Raw genomic sequence first — 16,086 nt, 5'->3', positions numbered from 1 at the left:
GCAGCTCCACTCCTGCAGGGACTCATGTTTGCTGTGAACTAGGATAGGTGGCCCTGCTTCGAAAAGCAGTCTTTTCCCCTTTGAAAATGTGGATTCTTGTAGCCTCGGAGCTGTTTGCGAAACCCTAGGAAGGCCCAGCTTCTAGTCACTGCAGGCACGCCCGGGGAGGAAACGAGTATGTTCCCCCAGAGAAACAGGCTGCTTGCAAGTGTCGAGGGGAGCTTCTCAGGTGCCCAGTGGGTCCCGTTTGTTTCCCTTCGCAGCTCCCATCCTGCAGGTACTTATGCTGGGTGCTAACAAGAGTAGGTGGCTCTGCCAACAAAAGCAGCCTTTTCCCTTTGGAAGCTTGGATTCTAGTGTCTAAGGGGCTGCTTGCCAAACCTTGAAGTTGCCCAGGTTCTAACCTCCGTAGGTACGCTTGCTTAGCAAACGAGCACTTTCCCCCGAGAAACCGGGTTCCTGCCACGTTGGAGAAGAGTTAATCCCGCAGACCTCGTTCCTCCTGGGAAAGCGCAAGGCCACACTGAGCCTCAGGGTAGTGCCTAAGTTTCCACCCGGTAAGCTCTTCGTGCCTCGGTTTCCATGAGGTCTCCACCGTTGTTGTGCTTCAATGGAAAGCGAGGATAGCTTTCAGGACTCCAAGCACTCTTGCCTCCGTACAGTTTCCCATGCTACCACACGGATCCCCCCCACGTCTCCTCTCTGTCTGCTGAGCCACAAGCTGCCGTGTAGGCCCTTCGGAACACTTCTTCCATGCACAGCCCAAGGCGTCACACTGCTCTCTCTCTACCTTTTGAAACCTAGGTTGCCGCAGCTTCTCCCAGCTCACGAAGACAGTCAGAGCCGGTCTCATGTGCTGGGTAACATGGACTCAGTGAGGACAAGGGCCCTACTTGCACTCAGAAAAACACTCTGCTCAGCTCTCCATCCAGGAGCTCACACCGCCTGACTCGGTTTAGCAGGACGTCGATGTGAGGTCCAAGCTGAGCAAAGAGCACAATTCCTCCTTTACCCTGCTAGGCCCCGGAAGAGGTAGTGCCAACAAGGCCTCGCTCAGGCCAGCCCTCCTTCAGGGATCTTGCCACACTTTGAAGCCTGCACAGTAAAAGGTACTTAGCGAAGTTCCCAGGGTTTCGCCATGCTCTCCCTCGGCAGCTCCACTCCTGCAGGGACTCATGTTTGCTGTGAACTAGGTTAGGTGGCCCTGCTTCGAAAAGCAGTCTTTTCCCCTTTGAAAATGCGGATTCTTGTAGCCTCGGAGCTGTTTGCGAAACCCTAGGAAGGCCCAGCTTCTAGTCACAGCAGGCACGCCCGGGGAGGAAACGAGTATGTTCCCCCAGAGAAACAGGCTGCTTGCAAGTGTCGAGGGGAGCTTCTCAGGTGCCCAGTGGGTCCCGTTTGTTTCCCTTCGCAGCTCCCATCCTGCAGGTACTTATGCTGGGTGCTAACAAGAGTAGGTGGCTCTGCCAACAAAAGCAGCCTTTTCCCTTTGGAAGCTTGGATTCTAGTGTCTAAGGGGCTGCTTGCCAAACCTTGAAGTTGGCCAGGTTCTAACCTCCGTATGTACGCTTGCTTAGCAAACGAGCACTTTCCCCCGAGAAACTGGGCTCCTGCCACGTTGGAGAAGAGTTAATCCCGCAGACCTCGTTCCTCCTGGGAAAGCGCAAGGCCACACTGAGCCTCAGGGTAGTGCCTAAGTTTCCACCCGGTAAGCTCTGCGTGCCTCCGTTTCCATGATGTCTCCACCGTTGTTGTGCTTGATTGGAAAGCGAGGATAGCTTTCAGGACTCCAAGCACTCTTGCTCTCGTACTGTTTCCCATGCTACCACACGGATCCCCCCCACGTCTCCTCTCTGTCTGCTGAGCCACAAGCAGCCGTTTAGGCCCTTCGGAACACTTCTTGCATGCACAGCCCAAGGCGTCACACTGCTCTCTCTCTACCTTTTGAAACCTAGGTTGCCGCAGCTTCTCCCAGCTCAGGAAGAAAGTCAGAGTCGGTCTCATGTACTGGGTACCGTGGACTCAGTGAGGACAAGGGCCCTACCTGCACTCAGAAAAACACTCTGCTCAGCTCTCTATCCAGGAGCTCACACCGCCTGACTCGGTTTAGCAGGACGTCGATGTGAGGTCCAAGCTGAGCAAAGAGCACAATTCCTCCTTTACCCTGCTAGGCCGCGGAAGAGGTAGTGCCAACTAGGCCTCGCTCAGGCCAGCCCTCCTTCAGGGATCTTGCCACACTTTGAAGCCTGCACAGTAAAAGGTACTTAGCGAAGTTCCCAGGGTTTCGTCATGCTCTCCCTCGGCAGCTCCACTCCTGCAGGGACTCATGTTTGCTGTGAACTAGGATAGGTGGCCCTGCTTCGAAAAGCAGTCTTTTCCCCTTTGAAAATGCGGATTCTTGTAGCTTCGGAGCTGTTTGCGAAACCCTGGGAAGGCCCAGCTTCTAGTCACTGCAGGCACGCCCGGTGAGGAAACGAGTATGTTCCCCCAGAGAAACAGGCTGCTTGCAAGTGTCGAGGGGAGCTTCTCAGGTGCCCAGTGGGTCCCGTTTGTTTCCCTTCGCAGCTCCCATCCTGCAGGTCCTTATGCTGGGTGCTAACAAGAGTAGGTGGCTCTGCCGACAAAAGCAGCCTTTTCCCTTTGGAAGCTTGGATTCTAGTGTCTAAGGGGCTGCTTGCCAAACCTTGAAGTTGCCCAGGATCTAACCTCCGTAGGTACGCTTGCGTAGCAAACGAGCACTTTCCCCCGAGAAACCGGGTTCCTGCCACGTTGGAGAAGAGTTAATTCCGCAGACCTCGTTCCTCCTGGGAAAGCGCAAGGCCACACTGAGCCTCAGGGTAGTGCCTAAGTTTCCACCCGGTAAGCTCTTCGTGCCTCGGTTTCCATGAGGTCTCCACCGTTGTTGTGCTTCAATGGAAAGCGAGGATAGCTTTCAGGACTCCAAGCACTCTTGCCTCCGTACAGTTTCCCATGCTACCACACGGATCCCCCCCACGTCTCCTCTCTGTCTGCTGAGCCACAAGCTGCCGTGTAGGCCCTTCGGAACACTTCTTGCATGCACAGCCCAAGGCGTCACACTGCTCTCTCTCTACCTTTTGAAACCCAGGTTGCCGCAGCTTCTCCCAGCTCACGAAGACAGTCAGAGCCGGTCTCATGTGCTGCGTAACATGGACTCAGTGAGGACAAGGGCCCTACTTGCACTCAGAAAAACACTCTGCTCAGCTCTCCCTCCAGGAGCTCACACCGCCTGACTCGGTTTAGCAGGACGTCGATGTGAGGTCCAAGCTGAGCAAAGAGCACAATTCCTCCTTTACTCTGCTAGGCCCCGGAAGAGGTAATGGCAACTAGGCCTCGCTCAGGCCAGCCCTCCTTCAGGGATCTTGCCACACTTTGAAGCCTGCACAGTAAAAGGTACTTAGCGAAGTTCCCAGGGTTTCGTCATGCTCTCCCTCGGCAGCTCCACTCCTGCAGGGACTCATGTTTGCTGTGAACTAGGATAGGTGGCCCTGCTTCGAAAAGCAGTCTTTTCCCCTTTGAAAATGCGGATTCTTGTAGCTTCGGAGCTGTTTGCGAAACCCTGGGAAGGCCCAGCTTCTAGTCACTGCAGGCACGCCCGGTGAGGAAACGAGTATGTTCACCCAGAGAAACAGGCTGCTTGCAAGTGTCGAGGGGAGCTTCTCAGGTGCCCAGTGGGTCCCGTTTGTTTCCCTTCGCAGCTCCCATCCTGCAGGTCCTTATGCTGGGTGCTAACAAGAGTAGGTGGCTCTGCCGACAAAAGCAGCCTTTTCCCTTTGGAAGCTTGGATTCTAGTGTCTAAGGGGCTGCTTGCCAAACCTTGAAGTTGCCCAGGTTCTAACCTCCGTAGGTACGCTTGCTTAGCAAACGAGCACTTTCCCCCGAGAAACCGGATTCCTGCCACGTTGGAGAAGAGTTAATCCCGCAGACCTCGTTCCTCCTGGGAAAGCGCAAGGCCACACTGAGCCTCAGGGTAGTGCCTAAGTTTCCACCCGGTAAGCTCTGCGTGCCTCCGTTTCCATGAGGTCTCCACCGTTGTTGTGCTTCAATGGAAAGCGAGGATAGCTTTCAGGACTCCAAGCACTCTTGCTCTCGTACTGTTTCCCATGCTACCACACGGATCCCCCCCACGTCTCCTCTCTGTCTGCTGAGCCACAAGCTGCATTGTAGGCCCTTCGGAACACTTCTTGCATGCACAGCCCAAGGCGTCACACTGCTCTCTCTCTACCTTTTGAAACCTAGGTTGCCGCACCTTCTCCCAGCTCAGGAAGACAGTCAGAGCCGGTCTCATGTGCTGGGTAACGTGGACTCAGTGAGGACAAGGGCCCTACCTGCACTCAGAAAAACACTCTGCTCAGCTCTCCATCCAGGAGCTCACACCGCCTGACTCGGTTTAGCAGGACGTCGATGTGAGGTCCAAGCTGAGCAAAGAGCACAATTCCTCCTTTACCCTGCTAGGCCACGGAAGAGGTAATGCCAACTAGGCCTCGCTCAGGCCAGCCCTCCTTCAGGGATCTTGCCACACTTTGAAGCCTGCACAGTAAAAGGTACTTAGCGAAGTTCCCAGGGTTTCGTCATGCTCTCCCTCGGCAGCTCCACTCCTGCAGGGAATCATGTTTGCTGTGAACTAGGATAGGTGGCCCTGCTTCGAAAAGCAGTCTTTTCCCCTTTGGAAATGTGGATTCTTGTAGCCTCGGAGCTGCTTGCGAAACCCTAGGAAGGCCAGGCTTCTACTCAATGCAGGCACGCCCGGGGAGGAAACGAGTATGTTCCCCCAGAGAAACAGGCTGCTTGCAAGTGTCGAGGGGAGCTTCTCAGGTGCCCAGTGGGTCCCGTTTGTTTCCCTTCGCAGCTCCCATCCTGCAGGTACTTATGCTGGGTGCTAACAAGAGTAGGTGGCTCTGCCAACAAAAGCAGCCTTTTCCCTTTGGAAGCTTGGATTCTAGTGTCTAAGGGGCTGCTTGCCAAACCTTGAAGTTGCCCAGGTTCTAACCTCCGTAGGTACGCTTGCTTAGCAAACGAGCACTTTCCCCCGAGAAACCGGCTTCCTGCCACGTTGGAGAAGAGTTAATCCCGCAGACCTCGTTCCTCCTGGGAAAGCGCAAGGCCACACTGAGCCTCAGGGTAGTGCCTAAGTTTCCACCCGGTAAGCTCTTCGTGCCTCGGTTTCCATGAGGTCTCCACCGTTGTTGTGCTTCAATGGAAAGCGAGGATAGCTTTCAGGACTCCAAGCACTCTTGCCTCCGTACAGTTTCCCATGCTACCACACGGATCCCCCCCACGTCTCCTCTCTGTCTGCTGAGCCACAAGCTGCCGTGTAGGCCCTTCGGAACACTTCTTGCATGCACAGCCCAAGGCGTCACACTGCTCTCTCTCTACCTTTTGAAACCTACGTTGCCGCAGCTTCTCCCAGCTCACGAAGACAGTCAGAGCCGGTCTCATGTGCTGGGTAACATGGACTCAGTGAGGACAAGGGCCCTACTTGCACTCAAAAAAACACTCTGCTCAGCTCTCCCTCCAGGAGCTCACACCGCCTGACTCGGTTTAGCAGGACGTCGATGTGAGGTCCAAGCTGAGCAAAGAGCACAATTCCTCCTTTACCCTGCTAGGCCGCGGAAGAGGTAGTGCCAACTAGGCCTCGCTCAGGCCAGCCCTCCTTCAGGGATCTTGCCACACTTTGAAGCCTGCACAGTAAAAGGTACTTAGCGAAGTTCCCAGGGTTTCGTCATGCTCTCCCTCGGCAGCTCCACTCCTGCAGGGACTCATGTTTGCTGTGAACTAGGATAGGTGGCTCTGCTTCGAAAAGCAGTCTTTTCCCCTTTGAAAATGCGGATTCTTGTAGCTTCGGAGCTGTTTGCGAAACCCTGGGAAGGCCCAGCTTCTAGTCACTGCAGGCACGCCCGGTGAGGAAACGAGTATGTTCCCCCAGAGAAACAGGCTGCTTGCAAGTGTCGAGGGGAGCTTCTCAGGTGCCCAGTGGGTCCCGTTTGTTTCCCTTCGCAGCTCCCATCCTGCAGGTCCTTATGCTGGGTGCTAACAAGAGTAGGTGGCTCTGCCGACAAAAGCAGCCTTTTCCCTTTGGAAGCTTGGATTCTAGTGTCTAAGGGGCTGCTTGCCAAACCTTGAAGTTGCCCAGGATCTAACCTCCGTAGGTACGCTTGCGTAGCAAACGAGCACTTTCCCCCGAGAAACCGGGTTCCTGCCACGTTGGAGAAGAGTTAATCCCGCAGACCTCGTTCCTCCTGGGAAAGCGCAAGGCCACACTGAGACTCAGGGTAGTGCCTAAGTTTCCACCGGGCAAGCTCTGCGTGCCTCGGTTTCCATGAGGTCTCCACCGTTGTTGTGCTTCAATGGAAAGCGAGGATAGCTTTCAGGACTCCAAGCACTCTTGCCTCCGTACAGTTTCCCATGCTACCACACGGATCCCCCCCACGTCTCCTCTCTGTCTGCTGAGCCACAAGCTGCCGTGTAGGCCCTTCGGAACACTTCTTGCATGCACAGCCCAAGGCGTCACACTGCTCTCTCTCTACCTTTTGAAACCTAGGTTGCCGCAGCTTCTCCCAGCTCACGAAGACAGTCAGAGCCGGTCTCATGTGCTGGGTAACATGGACTCAGTGAGGACAAGGGCCCTACTTGCACTCAGAAAAACACTCTGCTCAGCTCTCCCTCCAGGAGCTCACACCGCCTGACTCGGTTTAGCAGGACGTCGATGTGAGGTCCAAGCTGAGCAAAGAGCACAATTCCTCCTTTACCTTGCTAGGCCCCGGAAGAGGTAGTGCCAACAAGGCCTCGCTCAGGCCAGCCCTCCTTCAGGGATCTTGCCACACTTTGAAGCCTGCACAGTAAAAGGTACTTAGCGAAGTTCCCAGGGTTTCGCCATGCTCTCCCTCGGCAGCTCCACTCCTGCAGGGACTCATGTTTGCTGTGAACTAGGTTAGGTGGCCCTGCTTCGAAAAGCAGTCTTTTCCCCTTTGAAAATGCGGATTCTTGTAGCCTCGGAGCTGTTTGCGAAACCCTAAGAAGGCCCAGCTTCTAGTCATTGCAGGCACGCCCGGGGAGGAAACGAGTATGTTCCCCCAGAGAAACAGGCTGCTTGCAAGTGTCGAGGGGAGCTTCTCAGGTGCCCAGTGGGTCCCGTTTGTTTCCCTTCGCAGCTCCCATCCTGCAGGTACTTATGCTGGGTGCTAACAAGAGTAGGTGGCTCTGCCAACAAAAGCAGCCTTTTCCCTTTGGAAGCTTTGATTCTAGTGTCTAAAGAGCTGCTTGCCAAACCTTGAAGTTGCCCAGGTTGTAACCTCCGTAGGTACGCTTGCGTAGCAAACGAGCACTTTGCCCCGAGAAACCGGGTTCCTGCCAGGTAGGAGGAGAGTTAATCCCGCAGACCTCGTTCCTCCTGGGAAAGCGCAAGGCCGCACTGAGCCTCAGGGTAGTGCCTAAGTTTCCACCCGGTAAGCTCCGCGTGCCTCCGTTTCCATGAGGTCTCCACCGGTGTTGTGCTTCAATGGAAAGCGAGGATAGCTTTCAGGACTCCAAGCACTCTTGCCTCCGTACCGTTTCCCATGCTACCACACGGATCCCCCCCACGTCTCCTCTCTGTCTTCTGAGCCACAAGCTGCATTGTAGGCCCTTCGGAACACTTCTTGCATGCACAGCCCAAGGCGTCACACTGCTCTCTCTCTACCTTTTGAAACCTAGGTTGCCGCAGCTTCTCCCCGCTGACGAAGACAGTCAGAGCCGGTCTCATGTGCTGGGTAACGTGGACTCAGTGAGGACAAGGGCCCTACCTGCACTCAGAAAAACACTCTGCTCAGCTCTCCATCCAGGAGCTCACACCGCCTGACTCGGTTTAGCAGGACGTCGATGTGAGGTCCAAGCTGAGCAAAGAGCACAATTCCTCCTTTACCCTGCTAGGCCCCGGAAGAGGTAGTGCCAACAAGGCCTCGCTCAGGCCAGCCCTCCTTCAGGGATCTTGCCACACTTTGAAGCCTGCACAGTAAAAGGTACTTAGCGAAGTTCCCAGGGTTTCGCCATGCTCTCCCTCGGCAGCTCCACTCCTGCAGGGACTCATGTTTGCTGTGAACTAGGTTAGGTGGCCCTGCTTCGAAAAGCAGTCTTTTCCCCTTTGAAAATGCGGATTCTTGTAGCCTCGGAGCTGTTTGCGAAACCCTAGGAAGGCCCAGCTTCTAGTCACTGCAGGAACGCCCGGGGAGGAAACGAGTATGTTCCCCCAGAGAAACAGGCTGCTTGCAAGTGTCGAGGGGAGCTTCTCAGGTGCCCAGTGGGTCCCGTTTGTTTCCCTTCGCAGCTCCCATCCTGCAGGTACTTATGCTGGGTGCTAACAAGAGTAGGTGGCTCTGCCAACAAAAGCAGCCTTTTCCCTTTGGAAGCTTGGATTCTAGTGTCTAAGGGGCTGCTTGCCAAACTTTGAAGTTGCCCAGGTTCTAACCTCCGTAGGTACGCTTGCTTAGCAAACGAGCACTTTCCCCCGAGAAACCGGGTTCCTGCCACGTTGGAGAAGAGTTAATCCCGCAGACCTCGTTCCTCCTGGGAAAGCGCAAGGCCACACTGAGCCTCAGGGTAGTGCCTAAGTTTCCACCCGGTAAGCTCTGCGTGCCTCCGTTTCCATGAGGTCTCCACCGTTGTTGTGCTTCAATGGAAAGCGAGGATAGCTTTCAGGACTCCAAGCACTCTTGCTCTCGTACTGTTTCCCATGCTACCACACGGATCCCCCCCACGTCTCCTCTCTGTCTGCTGAGCCACAAGCAGCCGTGTAGGCCCTTCGGAACACTTCTTGCATGCACAGCCCAAGGCGTCACACTGCTCTCTCTCTACCTTTTGAAACCTAGGTTGCCGCAGCTTCTCCCAGCTCACGAAGACAGTCAGAGCCGGTCTCATGTGCTGGGTAACGTGGACTCAGTGAGGACAAGGGCCCTACCTGCACTCAGAAAAACACTCTGCTCAGCTCTCCATCCAGGCGGTCACACTGCCTGACTCGGTTTAGCAGGACGTCGATGTGAGGTCCAAGCTGAGCAAAGAGCACAATTCCTCCTTTACCCTGCAAGGCCCCGGAAGAGGTAGTGCCAACTAGGCCTCGCTCAGGCCAGCCCTCCTTCAGGGATCTTGCCACACTTTGAAGCCTGCACAGTAAAAGGTACTTAGCGAAGTTCCCAGGGTTTCGTCATGCTCTCCCTCGGCAGCTCCACTCCTGCAGGGACTCATGTTTGCTGTGAACTAGGATAGGTGGCCCTGCTTCGAAAAGCAGTCTTTTCCCCTTTGAAAATGCGGATTCTTGTAGCCTCGGAGCTGTTTGCGAAACCCTAGGAAGGCCCAGCTTCTAGTCACTGCAGGCACGCCCGGTGAGGAAACGAGTATGTTCCCCCAGAGAAACAGGCTGCTTGCAAGTGTCGAGGGGAGCTTCTCAGGTGCCCAGTGGGTCCCGTTTGTTTCCCTTCGCAGCTCCCATCCTGCAGGTCCTTATGCTGGGTGCTAACAAGAGTAGGTGGCTCTGCCGACAAAAGCAGCCTTTTCCCTTTGGAAGCTTTGATTCTAGTGTCTCAGGGGCTGCTTGCCAAACCTTGAAGTTGCCCAGGTTCTAACCTCCGTAGGTACGCTTGCTTAGCAAACGAGCACTTTCCCCCGAGAAACCGGGTTCCTGCCACGTTGGAGAAGAGTTAATCCCGCAGACCTCGTTCCTCCTGGGAAAGCGCAAGGCCACACTGAGCCTCAGGGTAGTGCCTAAGTTTCCACCCGGTAAGCTCTGCGTGCCTCCGTTTCCATGAGGTCTCCACCGTTGTTGTGCTTCAATGGAAAGCGAGGATAGCTTTCAGGACTCCAAGCACTCTTGCCTCCGTACCGTTTCCCATGCTACCACACGGATCCCCCCCACGTCTCCTCTCTGTCTGCTGAGCCACAAGCAGCCGTGTAGGCCCTTCGGAACACTTCTTGCATGCACAGCCCAAGGCGTCACACTGCTCTCTCTCTACCTTTTGAAACCTAGGTTGCCGCAGCTTCTCCCAGCTCACGAAGACAGTCAGAGCCGGTCTCATGTGCTGGGTAACATGGACTCAGTGAGGACAAGGGCCCTACTTGCACTCAAAAAAACACTCTGCTCAGCTCTCCCTCCAGGAGCTCACACCGCCTGACTCGGTTTAGCAGGACGTCGATGTGAGGTCCAAGCTGAGCAAAGAGCACAATTCCTCCTTTACCCTGCTAGGCCGCGGAAGAGGTAGTGCCAACTAGGCCTCGCTCAGGCCAGCCCTCCTTCAGGGATCTTGCCACACTTTGAAGCCTGCACAGTAAAAGGTACTTAGCGAAGTTCCCAGGGTTTCGTCATGCTCTCCCTCGGCAGCTCCACTCCTGCAGGGACTCATGTTTGCTGTGAACTAGGATAGGTGGCCCTGCTTCGAAAAGCAGTCTTTTCCCCTTTGAAAATGCGGATTCTTGTAGCTTCGGAGCTGTTTGCGAAACCCTGGGAAGGCCCAGCTTCTAGTCACTGCAGGCACGCCCGGTGAGGAAACGAGTATGTTCCCCCAGAGAAACAGGCTGCTTGCAAGTGTCGAGGGGAGCTTCTCAGGTGCCCAGTGGGTCCCGTTTGTTTCCCTTCGCAGCTCCCATCCTGCAGGTCCTTATGCTGGGTGCTAACAAGAGTAGGTGGCTCTGCCGACAAAAGCAGCCTTTTCCCTTTGGAAGCTTGGATTCTAGTGTCTAAGGGGCTGCTTGCCAAACCTTGAAGTTGCCCAGGATCTAACCTCCGTAGGTACGCTTGCGTAGCAAACGAGCACTTTCCCCCGAGAAACCGGGTTCCTGCCACGTTGGAGAAGAGTTAATCCCGCAGACCTCGTTCCTCCTGGGAAAGCGCAAGGCCACACTGAGACTCAGGGTAGTGCCTAAGTTTCCACCGGGCAAGCTCTGCGTGCCTCGGTTTCCATGAGGTCTCCACCGTTGTTGTGCTTCAATGGAAAGCGAGGATAGCTTTCAGGACTCCAAGCACTCTTGCCTCCGTACAGTTTCCCATGCTACCACACGGATCCCCCCCACGTCTCCTCTCTGTCTGCTGAGCCACAAGCTGCCGTGTAGGCCCTTCGGAACACTTCTTGCATGCACAGCCCAAGGCGTCACACTGCTCTCTCTCTACCTTTTGAAACCTAGGTTGCCGCAGCATCTCCCAGCTCACGAAGACAGTCAGAGCCGGTCTCATGTGCTGGGTAACATGGACTCAGTGAGGACAAGGGCCCTACTTGCACTCAGAAAAACACTCTGCTCAGCTCTCCCTCCAGGAGCTCACACCGCCTGACTCGGTTTAGCAGGACGTCGATTGGAGGTCCAAGATGAGCAAAGAGCACAATTCCTCCTTTACCCTGCTAGGCCCCGGAAGAGGTAGTGCCAACAAGGCCTCGCTCAGGCCAGCCCTCCTTCAGGGATCTTGCCACACTTTGAAGCCTGCACAGTAAAAGGTACTTAGCGAAGTTCCCAGGGTTTCGCCATGCTCTCCCTCGGCAGCTCCACTCCTGCAGGGACTCATGTTTGCTGTGAACTAGGTTAGGTGGCCCTGCTTCTAAAAGCAGTCTTTTCCCCTTTGAAAATGTGGATTCTTGTAGCCTCGGAGCTGTTTGAGAAACCCTAGGAAGGCCCAGCTTCTACTCACTGCAGGCACGCCCGGGGAGGAAACGAGTATGTTCCCCCAGACAAACAGGCTGCTTGCAAGTGTGGAGGGGAGCTTCTCAGGTGCCCAGTGGGTCCCGTTTGTTTCCCTTCGCAGCTCCCATCCCTCAGGTACTTATGCTGGGTGTTAACAAGAGTAGGTGGCTCTGCCGACAAAAGCAGCCTTTTCCCTTTGGAAGCTTGGATTCTAGTGTCTCAGGGGCTGCTTGCCAAACCTTGAAGTTGCCCAGGTTCTAACCTAAGTAGGTACGCTTGCGTAGCAATCGAGCACGTTGCCCCGAGAAACCGCGTTCCTGCCAGGTTGGAGGAGAGTTAATCCCGCAGACCTCGTTCCTTCTGGGAAAGCGCAAGGCCACACTGAGCCTCAGCGTAGTGCCTAAGTTTCCACCAGGCAAGCTCTGCGTGCCTCCGTTTCCATGAGGTCTCCACCGTTGTTGTGCTTCAATGGAAAGCGAGGATAGCTTTCAGGACTCCAAGCACTCTTGCTCTCGTACTGTTTCCCATGCTACCACACGGATCCCCCCCACGTCTCCTCTCTGTCTGCTGAGCCACAAGCTGCATTGTAGGCCCTTCGGAACACTTCTTGCATGCACAGCCCAAGGCGTCACACTGCTCTCTCTCTACCTTTTGAAACCTAGGTTGCCGCAGCTTCTCCCCGCTGACGAAGACAGTCAGAGCCGGTCTCATGTGCTGGGTAACGTGGACTCAGTGAGGACAAGGGCCCTACCTGCACTCAGAAAAACACTCTGCTCAGCTCTCCATCCAGGAGCTCACACCGCCTGACTCGGTTTAGCAGGACGTCGATGTGAGGTCCAAGCTGAGCAAAGAGCACAATTCCTCCTTTACCCTGCTAGGCCCCGGAAGAGGTAGTGCCAACTAGGCCTCGCTCAGGCCAGCCCTCCTTCAGGGATCTTGCCACACTTTGAAGCCTGCACAGTAAAAGGTACTTAGCGAAGTTCCCAGGGTTTCGCCATGCTCTCCCTCGGCAGCTCCACTCCTGCAGGGACTCATGTTTGCTGTGAACTAGGATAGGTGGCCCTGCTTCGAAAAGCAGTCTTTTCCCCTTTGAAAATGTGGATTCTTGTAGCCTCGGAGCTGTTTGCGAAACCCTAGGAAGGCGCAGCTTCTACTCACTGCAGGCACGCCCGGGGAGGAAACGAGTATGTTCCCCAAGAGAAACAGGCTGCTTGCAAGTGTCGAGGGGAGCTTCTCAGGTGCCCAGTGGGTCCCGTTTGTTTCCCTTCGCAGCTCCCATCCTGCAGGTCCTTATGCTGGGTGCTAACAAGAGTAGGTGGCTCTGCCGACAAAAGCAGCCTTTTCCCTTTGGAAGCTTTGATTCTAGTGTCTAAGGGGCTGCTTGCCAAACCTTGAAGTTGCCCAGGTTCTAACCTCCGTAGGTACGCTTGCTTAGCAAACGAGCACTTTCCCCCGAGAAACCGGGTTCCTGCCACGTTGGAGAAGAGTTAATCCCGCAGACCTCGTTCCTCCTGGGAAAGCGCAAGGCCACACTGAGCCTCAGGGTAGTGCCTAAGTTTCCACCCGGTAAGCTCTGCGTGCCTCCGTTTCCATGAGGTCTCAACCGTTGTTGTGTTTCAATGGAAAGCGAGGATAGCTTTCAGGACTCCAAGCACTCTTGCCTCCGTACCGTTTCCCATGCTACCACAGGGATCTCCCCCACGTCTCCTCTCTGTCTGCTGAGCCACAAGCTGCCGTGTAGGCCCTTCGGAACACTTCTTGCATGCACAGCCCAAGGCGTCACACTGCTCTCTCTCTACCTTTTGAAACCTAGGTTGCCGCAGCTTCTCCCAGCTCACGAAGACAGTCAGAGCCGGTCTCATGTGCTGGGTAACGTGGACTCAGTGAGGACAAGGGCCCTACCTGCACTCAGAAAAACACTCTGCTCAGCTCTCCATCCAGGCGGTCACACCGCCTGACTCGGTTTAGCAGGACGTCGATGTGAGGTCCAAGCTGAGCAAAGAGCACAATTCCTCCTTTACCCTGCTAGGCCACGGAAGAGGTAATGCCAACTAGGGCTCGCTCAGGCCAGCCCTCCTTCAGGGATCTTGCCACAATTTGAAGCCTGCACAGTAAAAGGTACTTAGCGAAGTTCCCAGGGTTTCGTCATGCTCTCCCTCGGCAGCTCCACTCCTGCAGGGACTCATGTTTGCTGTGAACTAGGATAGGTGGCCCTGCTTCGAAAAGCAGTCTTTTCCCCTTTGAAAATGCGGATTCTTGTAGCCTCGGAGCTGTTTGCGAAACCCTAGGAAGGCCCAGCTTCTAGTCACTGCAGGCACGCCCGGTGAGGAAACGAGTATGTTCCCCCAGAGAAACAGGCTGCTTGCAAGTGTCGAGGGGAGCTTCTCAGGTGCCCAGTTGGTCCCGTTTGTTTCCCTTCGCAGCTCCCATCCTGCAGGTCCTTATGCTGGGTGCTAACAAGAGTAGGTGGCTCTGCCGACAAAAGCAGCCTTTTCCCTTTGGAAGCTTTGATTCTAGTGTCTAAGGGGCTGCTTGCCAAACCTTGAAGTTGCCCAGGTTCTAACCTCCGTAGGTACGCTTGCTTAGCAAACGAGCACTTTCCCCCGAGAAACCGGGTTCCTGCCACGTTGGAGAAGAGTTAATCCCGCAGACCTCGTTCCTCCTGGGAAAGCGCAAGGCCACACTGAGACTCAGGGTAGTGCCTAAGTTTCCACCGGGCAAGCTCTGCGTGCCTCGGTTTCCATGAGGTCTCCACCGTTGTTGTGCTTCAATGGAAAGCGAGGATAGCTTTCAGGACTCCAAGCACTCTTGCCTCCGTACAGTTTCCTATGCTACCACACGGATCCCCCCCACGTCTCCTCTCTGTCTGCTGAGCCACAAGCTGCCGTGTAGGCCCTTCGGAACACTTCTTGCATGCACAGCCCAAGGCGTCACACTGCTCTCTCTCTACCTTTTGAAACCTAGGTTGCCGCAGCTTCTCCCAGCTCACGAAGACAGTCAGAGCCGGTCTCATGTGCTGGGTAACGTGGACTCAGTGAGGACAAGGGCCCTACCTGCACTCAGAAAAACACTCTGCTCAGCTCTCCATCCAGGCGGTCACACCGCCTGACTCGGTTTAGCAGGACGTCGATGTGAGGTCCAAGCTGAGCAAAGAGCACAATTCCTCCTTTACCCTGCAAGGCCCCGGAAGAGGTAGTGCCAACTAGGCCTCGCTCAGGCCAGCCCTCCTTCAGGGATCTTGCCACACTTTGAAGCCTGCACTGTAAAAGGTACTTAGCGAAGTTCCCAGGGTTTCGCCATGCTCCCCCTCGGCAGCTCCACTCCTGCAGGGACTCATGTTTGCTGTGAACTAGGATAGGTGGCCCTGCTTCGAAAAGCAGTCTTTTCCCCTTTGGAAATGTGGATTCCTGTAGCCTCGGAGCTGCTTGCGAAACCCTAGGAAGGCCAGGCTTCTACTCACTGCAGGCACGCCCGGGGAGGAAACGAGTATGTTCCCCCAGAGAAACAGGCTGCTTGCAAGTGTCGAGGGGAGCTTCTCAGGTGCCCAGTGGGTCCCGTTTGTTTCCCTTCGCAGCTCCCATCCTGCAGGTCCTTATGCTGGGTGCTAACAAGAGTAGGTGGGTCTGCCGACAAAAGCAGCCTTTTCCCTTTGGAAGCTTGGATTCTAGTGTCTCAGGGGCTGCTTGCCAAACCTTGAAGTTGCCCAGGTTCTAACCTCCGTAGGTACGCTTGCGTAGCAAACGAGCACTTTCCCCCGAGAAACCGGGTTCCTGCCACGTTGGAGAAGAGTTAATCCCGCAGACCTCGTTCCTCCTGGGAAAGCGCAAGGCCACACTGAGCCTCAGGGTAGTGCCTAAGTTTCCACCCGGTAAGCTCTGCGTGCCTCCGTTTCCATGAGGTCTCAACCGTTGTTGTGTTTCAATGGAAAGCGAGGATAGCTTTCAGGACTCCAAGCACTCTTGCCTCCGTACCGTTTCCCATGCTACCACAGGGATCTCCCCCACGTCTCCTCTCTGTCTGCTGAGCCACAAGCAGCCGTGTAGGCCCTTCGGAACACTTCTTGCATGCACAGCCCAAGGCGTCACACTGCTCTCTCTCTACCTTTTGAAACCTAGGTTGCCGCAGCTTCTCCCAGCTCAGGAAGACAGTCAGAGCCGGTCTCATGTACTGGGTACCGTGGACTCAGTGAGGACAAGGGCCCTACCTGCACTCAGAAAAACACTCTGCTCTGCTCTCCATCCAGGAGCTCACACCGCCTGACTCGGTTTAACAGGACGTCGATGTGAGGTCCAAGCTGAGCAAAGAGCACAATTCCTCCTTTACCCTGCTAGGCCGCGGAAGAGGTAGTGCCAACCAGGCCTCGCTCAGGCCAGCCCTCCTTCAGGGATCTTGCCACACTTTGAAGCCTGCACAGTAAAAGGTACTTAGCGAAGT

This window comes from Balaenoptera physalus, assembly GCF_965194825.1.
Source record: "Balaenoptera physalus genome assembly, chromosome: 13".
Lineage (NCBI taxonomy): Eukaryota > Metazoa > Chordata > Mammalia > Artiodactyla > Balaenopteridae > Balaenoptera > Balaenoptera physalus.
This window is presented reverse-complemented; position numbering follows the sequence as displayed.